This window comes from Magnolia sinica, chromosome 2, assembly GCF_029962835.1.
Source record: "Magnolia sinica isolate HGM2019 chromosome 2, MsV1, whole genome shotgun sequence".
Classification (NCBI taxonomy): Eukaryota; Viridiplantae; Streptophyta; class Magnoliopsida; order Magnoliales; family Magnoliaceae; genus Magnolia; species Magnolia sinica.
The window spans coordinates 115,396,251-115,407,706 of record NC_080574.1 but is presented as its reverse complement, the minus strand read 5'-3'; positions in this window follow the sequence as shown (position 1 = coordinate 115,407,706).

The following is an 11,456-nucleotide window of genomic DNA, read 5'->3' as shown; positions in this document are numbered from 1 at the left end:
CACCGTCCATCCATCTTAAAAGACATTGTAGGCCTGAACTAAAACAATAGGCAGATTCTACGCTCAAGTGTACCACAGCACGTGATGACCACCGTTCAAACGTTTTTTGGGCCCACATGATCTTCTTTTGTCATCCAACATGATCACGAGGTCTCTTATAGACACAGATCAAGGAAAAATACAAACATCAGCTTCATTTAAAGCTTATCTGTCCTTCAAGAAGTCTTCAACAGTAAGCCTCATTGTCCAAGTACTCTACGTAGTGTGGTCTATTTTCAATCTGTATCCACCTTATTTTTTGTCTCGTTCTCTAAAATTATCTCGAAAAATTTATAAACAGCGTGGATATATATAACACATACATTGTGGCAAGGCCCACAGCAGTTTACCACGTCTCCATCACGCTCTGTCGGAGTAGTAACTTCTTTATCAGGATACCACAAGAGCACGCTTGATTTTCTAACTGACACTGTATGTAGTGTGGTCATCTCTCTATCAGACACGTGTTAAGAAATACGTTAATAGAAATCGGATTGCGGGCTGACTAACTCAGAATGCTTTTATGGCACTGAGTACTTTGTTTGGCCCATCATTCATGCAGTCTATCCACGCCGTTCATCTACTTTTCCACCTCGTGTCAGGGTTGAACTTAAAATTGAAGTATATCCAAAGCTCAATTAAATCACACCACGGCAAATAATAGAAATAATAATTTCCACCAATAAAATCTTTTTAATACTTGAGTTATGTTTATTTGCCCTCTAACCTTCTTGTAACATAGTGCAGACGTGTACACAGGTAAAACAAAAATATTACCTTAATACAATTTCTATGGCTTCGAATAAATTTTCAATGGTGGACATTCGTTTCACAATGTTTTATGTGATACGGTACTTTTGGTATGCTTCATTTTTCCGCTTAAACCCTTCAAATTATGAAAGCTCACTGGCTAGTGTACTGTACACCATCAATTTGGCTGGTATATTAACATAATCAAGGTCTAAGGTCCGATCATGAGGTATGCGTAATATTCAAAGTGTCTGTTTATAGAGCGAGCTGGCTGCAAGGTTTGAGCTGAAAAATAAGACAGATTCAAACATCAACTAGAGCATGCTATAAATTAACGTGGGGGATTGAATGTCTATCATTGAAACTTCTCTCTACTACAGAGGTTTTGGATCAACAACATATTTATTTTTTTTCTTCATCAAGGTATGTGTGACCTTATGAATGGATTTGAGGGAAAATAAATGTTATAGTGGGCCCTAAGGATGTTTTAATGGTGAGAATCATTATACCCTTGCTATTTGTAGTGTAGTCCACTTAAGATTTATTTTGATCTTGCAAAACGGATGACCCGTGTGGATATAATAAATATACCATTGTTGGGTCCCTTTAACTTTCATCTCCTTCGAACCCTTAGTAAAACGCAGGGCAGCAGCGCCGGTTTTTTCACACGCCATCCTCGTCGGTGGTGTGTGGTACACCAGCCAATCAGCTTCTTAAAATTATCTGGTGAGGATGTAGTTGATAAAGGACAAGTCATGATGGCTCCCATGGAGTTTACTCGGTACACAGTCCGCTTCGTAAGTCATGATATGGGAAGGAATTACGTGTAGCATTGGCCCTTGCCACCTTGATGTGTATATTCGAAATCCACATCGTCCATCCATTTTGGGGGATCATTTTATGGCAGGAGCCCAAAAGCTTAAGTAAACCTTAATCTTAAGGAGTGGTGATTGGCCACTCCACTATTAAAAACTTCCCATGTTGTAATGTTTATTTGCCATCCATTTGGTTGATAAGGTAAAAAATTTTAAAAAATAAAAATAAAAATAAAAACTTATATGGAAACAAATAATAAATACTAGCTTAATTTAAAACTATGGTCTAAAAAAAAAAAAAAAGAAAAGAGTCAATCACCACTTCTTTTTTTCTTTCTTTTTTTTCCTGTAGTATAATGTGCTTGATATTTCAATTTCCTTCTTCTTTTTTTACTTTTGTCTTAAAATAATATGTCAAAATGGATGGACAGGGTCTTAGGTGAGATAAAGTTACGCCTAGTCCACTCCCTAACTTATAAGACAATCCTATTAATTGTTTTTTCTAAAATTAATTCCACTTGGAAGTGGACTTTTTTTTCCGCCACTACTTTAACCAAAATAGAATAAAATTGGAAATTATTGTCTAATATGCATAATTTCTTTTAATCATAAATCAGCTATATAATCTTCCCCAAGGACAGGCTCTATTTTGATGAAATAGTTATGTCATATTCCAATATCATGTGGGTGATAGCCGGACACAGTTTGGCTAGTGAGCCCAACACCAACCACCTAGCTAGTGTCAAAGCTCTGTAGGCCCCACCACAATAATGTGTTTTATCAATGTCATCCATCGATTTGCTTCCTCATTTTTGGGCATTTTAGGGCATGAGCCCAAAAATGAGCTAATCCAAATCTCAAGTAGATCACACCACTAGAAAACAATGGGGATTGAATGCTTATTGTTGAAAACTTTTTAACAACCACAAAAGCTTTGGATCAAATTGATATTTGTGTTTTCCGTTCATCTAGGTCTGTGTAATTTTATTAACAAGTTAGATGACAAATAAACATTACAATGGGCCTTAGGAAGTTCATGTTCAATCCTCACTATTTTCCTATGGTATGGTTGTCACATCACAAATTTAAAAAATCAAGTACATTTTCAATTTTAGATATTCTAGGTGTGAACTCATAATGTAGAAACATAGTTTTTTTATACAATTAACTAGTATCCAATATAATAACACAGAAGTAAACCAAAACCTGTCATTAATTTAGAGTTTAATAGTACACAAGTAATAATATATCCAAATTAAAACATATAGTCATACAAATACAAGTGAGGGAGTCCGCTTAGCTGGGGACTCAACTATACGTTTCTAAAAATATACAAAAAAGAAAAATAATATCCTAACACAATTTCAACAATAGAATCGCAGTGAAGCACTTTGTATCTCCTCTACAGGGTCTAGATGGGCTCATCTAGAATCTTGACACATGTGGTACTTGTATCAATGATATCATTTGGTTGGTGTTTTAAAACACCAATCAGGTAGGAGTGAGTAATCAATTCACTGATACAATTTTTTTAAGTAACACATGTTATTAATACAATTAAGTGCTTGTAATAATAGCATAACAAAACAAATAGTTCCCTAATCTGGTTTATTAAGTGCATGGATGGCATGATATGTGGATGTATATCCCGGGAATAACGACAATTGTAATACTTTTTGTCAACACCATCATTTACAAAATATCTATCATATTGTAATGTAGCCAGTCACCACAATTATCAACAGATACCATGATATGCATGTTTTAGCCAAATCTTCATTAATCCAAGTTCAAATAGCACATTCGTGAATCTAAGATACCGTTATCATATTACGAGTCGATAAACGAGTCACATCACTTATTGTGGCACATAGCTGCTCCTCACCAGTGTCCCTTAATCCAATTTATAGTTCATCACCTAAATGTCAAAGGTGTATAATCATTTCGGTGGCAAGGGATTGTTAGCACAAAATCAAATAATATAATGAATTTTTCAGAAATGTCTGTGAACATCTTGAGATGGCATAACAAAGGATTGTGAAGAATTACATGCACGACAAATGACATACCACACCTAATGAATTACGCACACCAATAATATGCACCACTAATCCAATGATTTATATGTCAACCAAGAGGGTTGATACCACGAGCATATAATATATAGGGCTTGACACCTTCATACATACTTATAAATCACTTGGGAAGAGGGGAGGGGGTGACTCATCCCCCAGCATAGGTCGACAACTCAGACATAATGTCTCATACTACTATGCCTGTCCCATGAGTCTTTAATAGGATCATATCACACTAATGGTTATGAATGCACTCAAATTTAGTGAAAATAGTGGTATCTTAGATTTTATAAAGTTTTGTACAATCATTAAGCACACGAATGACCAGCTATGTATTAGACTGATCCGATTGACTTCAGAAAACTCTGTCAAAACCGACATTGGATGTAAAACATATCTCGCATAGTTCCTACTATTATCGGTCGACTGTATAAGCTCCGAGTAGCCAACCTAAGGCAAACCTTCCAGTTAAACAATTTACTGAACTTGATCCACAACGATAATAATTCAACCATCAATTATATAATCTCAAGCATAAAACAAATTAATATTCATATTAGGGTAAACCAATTGAATACATGTATGAATCATTACAATCTAATCTATAACAATAAAACTTAACAAACGGCATAAAATAATTATAATATTAGGAATTTCATATCATTCAAGCATTTTATCGAGCATGTTGACAACCAATAACAAATATCATCAGGGTTGCAATAAAAATGTGAATCTAACAATTATAGCATATAAAATTTTAATAAACACACAGATTCATTATTTGAGACTATCAATGATTGATAAAATATACCTAGAAGAAATGGTCCTCATGTTACAAGAGTTTTACGCGATCTAATCGTACTTAGGGTTATAGTTTTTGAAAAAAAACATCGATTCCTAAACCAACATCAAAGAAATCTCATTAATAACTAAAAATCTGTGATTAGGTTGTGAAACCGAAGGGTTGGATGGAATTCTTACTTCTAATTGCAAGTGGAGGTAGATTCGGCTGAAGATTAATTAACAACTAGGTTTTAATCGAAGGAAAATCCAACAAGAAGCAAGCACTAACAACTAGGTAGTTGGTCATGTAACCCTACGTTAGGTTGATTTTAGCTTTTGGAGTCTAGTATCGGGTGTATAGGTCGATCTATGCCATAGTATAGTTGTCCCAAGTGACAATCTACGCAAGGCTACGATCACCTCGCAATTCGGACACGAAAATTGATATATATGGTTAAGAGACTAGTCTAATGGTTATCAATCATCAATCTGGGTCACAACTATAGGGGTAATTATAGGATATTACTTAAGGTTAATACCCTTAATTTTGGTCATAAACTAACGATTCGAAAGCCTTAATATTGGCTAAGTTTGTGTAACACCCTGGACTTTTTGATACTCGGGTATCAAAAGTTTTTGGGTGCTACCTACAAAACTTAATTTAGTGTTTACATATGTAAGTTACGAATATAGCATACCTTAACCATTCATCTACACTCTAACATGAATCTAATTGTTGAGAGTAATCTTCATCCATAGATCAAGTCATTCGACCGTTGATTTTCAAGATGAACCATCAAATACCCCAGTATTCTCATCCGCTCATCAAAACCAATTATTTAACCAACTATTCACCATTAGATAAAGACATATAACCGTCAACTTTGATTTTAGACCACCCAATCATAATAAACTAACTACCTGATCTCCATATCTGCTCATACATATAATAAATTATGTAAGGCTCGTATCCTAGACTGTACTATTCCTTAGACTCGTGATCCTCCTTGTCGAATTTTGACAACCCGCGACCTATAATCAGTGTTTGCGCGCGACCCTAAGTCGCATCCTATATATCTAAGTCGACTCGATTAGATACATGTACCATTGTGACCATGTCGTCGTTGTGGTTCCTACGCCACGTCTTGCACACCGATGCGATACCCAGGCCAGGAGTTGTAGGCCCGCATTTATTTCGAGAAAAATGCCATATGTTACGAATTCCAAGAGAATCTCTACCCAATCTATCACATCAATTAATTAAGTACAACTCATTACTCACCCATACCTCTCTCTTCACCAAGTCAAATGAACCCATACCTAGCCCATCTGTAACGTCCCGAAAAAATTCGTACAAAGACCCGAGTACCCCCTTAGGCAAAAATCATTAAGAACCGAACCCTGTAAAAATTAGACGAAAATTATTAAGTGCGAAACTAGATTACCTATAAAATTAACACTAATCACTTTAAATACGATCTATAAGACCCAAAATAAGTAGAATCGTTAACGCTATATCACGTAAAAACTTAGGATCAATCTCAGAACCCAGTTGCTCTCGGGAGTGTGTTGAAATTTCGTATCAGACCTAGACCGCGTGTCGAAAGTCCAATGACTGCGAAACTATACAGTTATGACTGTCTTACTGGGCTTGACTACCACCTTGGAAATCAAATCCAGATAGTGTCCAGAAGCATACAACTTGAGCGCAGAACGAAGTGTGTGAGAAACGAGAATATCTTTAAGATATGAATTGAAGCTTAAGTGAATTGAGTCGTTCGCTTGCACGCCAATTTTAAGGTTTTAGACTGTCAGATTCCGACCCAATTACACCCTCGGATCAAGAAAAATTTTCAACACATATCAGTATACTTGTGGCCCTGATCGAGTACCGGTGACCGTTGAACTGAAACTAATCCGCCACGGTCGATCTGTAAATCCGATCGGACTGAAAACCTAACTCAACCTAGATCCAACGTCAGGAAGCTTAAGTCCAACCGCATGCAGAAAAGGGGCCATCAGAAGTGCTCTGTTGGACTGAAATAGACGCCCTTTGGATATAACATAAGTATACCTTAGCCCTGGGGCCATTTTCATCAGTTCTGGGCCTATATAAGTGCCTTAAACCCTCTCTCTCCCTTCACATACGAATTTGCAACCCTAGGAGAGAGAAGAGGGCAAAGAGAGAAGGAAAGAGAGAGAGAGTGAGAGAGAAAGTGGGAGACTGTCCCTGGGATCCTTCCCTGCCGCTTCTCGTGCTTAATCACTCTGTTCGTTTCGCTATACCGGCGATTCCGACTTCGTTCTTAGGTAAGAAATCCTAACCCTAATCTATTTTAGGGATTCAAAATGAGTTAATGGTGAAATAGCTAACCTATTTCGTGATTCAGGTAGCTGTTGTGCCGTAGACAAAGGCGTGATGTTCGAACTAAGTTCGATACGAGTTTACCGACGGAAGGTGCGGACTATAAACGTTTAGATTATGGTTTTCAAGGCTTTCAGTGTCAGTAATAGTTTATGACTAACTTGATTGCTGTCACATGTACTTAGATACGATGTTTTTCATATATTACATATAGATATAAACTATGTTGAGAATAATGCATTCTATGTGTTTGTTGAAATGTCTGAACGACTATGAAAATATGATTTGTGCTTGCCATGCTTGTAAACTGAGAATATATGATCGTCGTATGAGTGGCAGCTCCTTTGTGAAAGGATTTGCCCTAATGTCTGTTGGAACTAGTATATTACATGTATGTGTAATATGTAGTCTAAGTGTTTGACAAAATGCATGTATGAGTAATTGGTTGATACTTTGTAATTACAAGGGTTGTTGAGATAGTATTCTCAACTACCTTAGCTATATGTATACTTTTCTTCATGTAGCTTTAATTTCAAGTGCATATTTTGTGTAGTAAATATATATGTAGAATATCATGTTTTATGTGTTGAATAATATGCTCAAATGATATGTACGTTGGAATTGGTTGTTAAATACCGTATGACTATCATGTATGCTTACTTCTTGCATTTGACTGTGATTGGGACTACGACGTAGTCCAGGCAATCGGTAACAATTCTTGTTTGAGTGGCTGAGTTAGTCTTACTACATTTGAGGCGTTCGGTGAATCCGAGTCGTACGATGATTGTCGACAGTGGTTAGCGCTCCATGTCGATTAATTCAGCGTACGTTCGTACAAATCGAACTTATCAAGTAACCTGATTTGCCTACTGTGTGTTTACCATGTATGGACATTACTGCTTGAACCTGAGGTACTCATTTCCAATGTAAAGACCCGTTTTAACCATGTTACTACGATCTGCTAAAACTCATGAGCCGGGCATGGTGGTATGGGACACCGTGGTCTAGTTGTTGGCCTACGCTAGGGCGACGAGCCTCCCCGTAGCGACCAGTGAGCAACCCAAACTCGTGAGCCGAATACGGTGGTATGAGACACTGTATTCGAGCTGTCGGCCTACAATGGCGCAGCTTGGCTGTGGTCCTCAGTCGGGTTGGTGACGAGCCTTTAAAAATAGACTGCCAGTTGGTAGGGCATTAGTGGAGTGACCTTAAGCATGAAATAAGCCTATCCTGGCGCAGCCTAGCTGTGGTCCCCAGTCGGGTTGGTGACGAGCCTTCGAAAATAGGCTGCCACTTGGTAGGGCGTTGGTGGTAGTGACCTGAACTTGCCTATCGTATGTGATTAACTAGGATTGACGACCCTAGATGGATCAATGTTGGGTCAATGATATAAAGGGAGGTAGCTTCCAGACCCTATTATATGAATAAACCTAAGTAAGAACTTGGTTAACACGATCATAGCATTGCATTGCACGGTGCTTTGGCGAGGAAGTAGCATGTGTCTGGAGTGGTACATGCCGCGACCCTAAGATGAAGTTCGCAGAGGGAGTGCAGGCGAGGGCATGCATCATATCATACCATCTTTGCATTAACAAGAGTATTTAGGGCTTGATTATTGTATTGCTTTATCACTACTGCTTGATTGAATTGATAACATGTTAACCTTTGCCTTATAGCTCCACTGAGTTGATCACTCACTCCCACGTTCTGGGACGGTGTTTTAAAACACCAACCAGACCCTGTTGTAGTTGCAGATGATGTTGAGGCTTGCGAGATGGAGCCTACCTTCTACGATCATGATAAGGAGTTCTCCTACATGCAACTCTCTGGCGGGTCTATGTAGACCTAGAGTTGCGAATTGGGGCTACAGGGATATGAATAGATGACATTACACTTTATCATTTTTTTGTATCTTTTGGAGTTACACTTATATTTATTTAACCTGGTGGCGCTCATACTTTGAAGACTTACAATCACTTTATGCCCTATATATTTATCATAGTCTTTCGCTTGCATAATTTAACTGTCTTTGGAATATGATATACTGATTTGGTATAATCCCCTTTCATGTCTAATGCACTAATATGGACAACATTCAATCATCATTATTTATGTTGCATAAGTGATGCATTGGAACTCGGGAGCTGAGCTTCTGCTCGACCCCCTATTTTCAGGGCGTTACACCATTCCTTTCTTATCCAAAAGTCAACCAAGCCCATACCCTCTATGTCATTCCTCTTACAACACCCTCTCCTCTCTCATTCTCTCTACCATTTCCAAGCAACCCATAGGAGTAGATGTCTAAGCATTTTCTTAAGAAGAGCCAAGTGTGGCCCACTCCTTACCCCAAGATCTCACATCCCAACCCTTCAATCTTCATCATCCTCCATTAAAGGTTGAGCAAAGGAGTCAAGGAGGCTAATGAACCAAGAAGGAGTGAAATCGGTGAGTGATCTAGGATTTCTACCATGGATTTAAGGATTTGAGGGCCTACATTTGGTGGGATCCATTTGATGTATGCATTGTAAGATAAGGAGGGCTCATAGTGGAGGAGCCCCTCCCCTCATACAATCGTCTTCTTCTCTCTCTCTCTCTCTCTCTCTCTCTTTTTATGGTGATGATGTGTATGGCCCACTTAATGTGATCAGCAAATCTGGACGGTCTAGATTTTTTGGACGTCCAGCATACGGGGTCCACTTTGCTGCCCGTTTTTGGGCTGGCCTGGAAGCAGGAAATCACAAATATCGACTGATCCAAAGCTTTGGTGGGCCACCATGTGGACCTACCTTTGATGTATGTGGTGTACCCACACCGTCCAGCAAGGGATGGTGGGTCCCACGCAGCAATACGGCTGTTGTATTTGACGTTAGCAAGTTCTGGGGCCTAATCATGAAGTATGTGTTATACCCATACCATCTGTCCATTTTTCTAGATGTGGGGCCACCCCACACGTGTGACACATGTGGGGGGTGGGGCCCACCTTAATAATGTGTTATATATCCAGGCCGTCCGTCCACTGCTGGGATGTGAGGCCTGCCATGATGCATGTGTTGTTTCCACTCTGTCCAGCTTACTGGACAGTGGGACTCCACCTGATGCATGTGGTTTGCAACCACGTTGTCCATTTGCTAAACGTGAGCCCACCCCACATGTGCTATATGTGTAAGGGTGGGGCCTACCTTGAGGTATGTGATGTATTCACATCGTCCAGGCCGTGGGGCCGCTGTGATATATGTGTTTCATCCATCCCGTCCATCTATGGACCCTGCATGATGTATCTATTTTATCCAAGCCATCCGTCCATGGGCTGGACGTCCAGCTGACCACCATGATTTGTGTGTTGTATATCTAGGTCGTTTAGCGGTGGGGCCCTACTGTAATGTATGTATTGTATATCTATGCCGACCACTTGTGAGGCCCATATGATGAGGCCAATGTGATGAATATAAGGCCCATATGATGAGGCCTAATGTGATGTATATGAGGCCCAATATGATGTTTGTATGGCCCATATGTGCAGCCCAATATGATGTTTGTGTGGTCCATATGTGTGGCCCAATATGATATTTGTGTGGCCCATATGTGCGGCCCAATATGATGTTTGTATGACCCATATGCGTGGCCCAATATGATATTTGTGTGGCCCATATGTGCGGCCTATTGTAATGTATGAGAGGCCCATATGATGAGGCCCATGTGGTGAGGCCACAATGATGTATGAGCTAACATGAGAGAAGTCCATTTTATTCCCAACCATTCGAGGGCTATGGGCTGTTTCATTAGGCCCTTTGTGTGAGGCCCATTATGTTGTGTATGAGGCCCTTGTATGAGGCCATGGGCCCACTATATGTTAGGCTCTATGTGGGCCACTTCTTGGGACAATGTTGGTTAAATGTTCACATTAATGGGCAATGATGGTTAAATGTCCACATTGTGACCTTCCCTTAGGCCTCATTAGGCCCATTCTTATCATTCTCTAAGTGGGTTAACTCAAATCATTAGACCCTATTAATATTTGCATGATCCATCTATTTATATTGGGATAACCCAAAATGTTGGGTCCCCATTGGTTGCCAGTAGGATTTTAACCTTGGAGTCCATCTAGGACTTATTTGAGCCCCTTAGGGCATCTAGTGGGCTATATGATAATATGGAGAAGGAACATTTTCTGAATCCTTAGGAATATAGGTAGGCTACTTAAGCCCTACCTTGATATGAGGAGAGTATATCATTACCGTAGATGGTAGGATCCGCGATGTCAGATTTGGTATATTCACAGTTGAGGACCGATCCTTGTGTTCTATAGACCCCACCTTGTGTATAGGTCGATTATCGATGCCGACTATGAGTATGTGATAGCGTAGAATCAAGATACATGCCCATACGCATCATCTGCATGCTTGTTACGAGGAGTGACTGATCGTAGCATTATGCCATTGGGCAGGATGTTTATGGGACTCCCTAATAGGAGTTGTCCCACATGAGTGCACGGTATGCGCAGGATTGATGCATGACTAGATTGTATGACTCATGCATCTTGCATTGCATGTTATAATTACTATACGCCCTAGCGACATCAGGGTCATAGCCTCCACAGATATATCGTCGATGGGAGGATTGGATACCGAA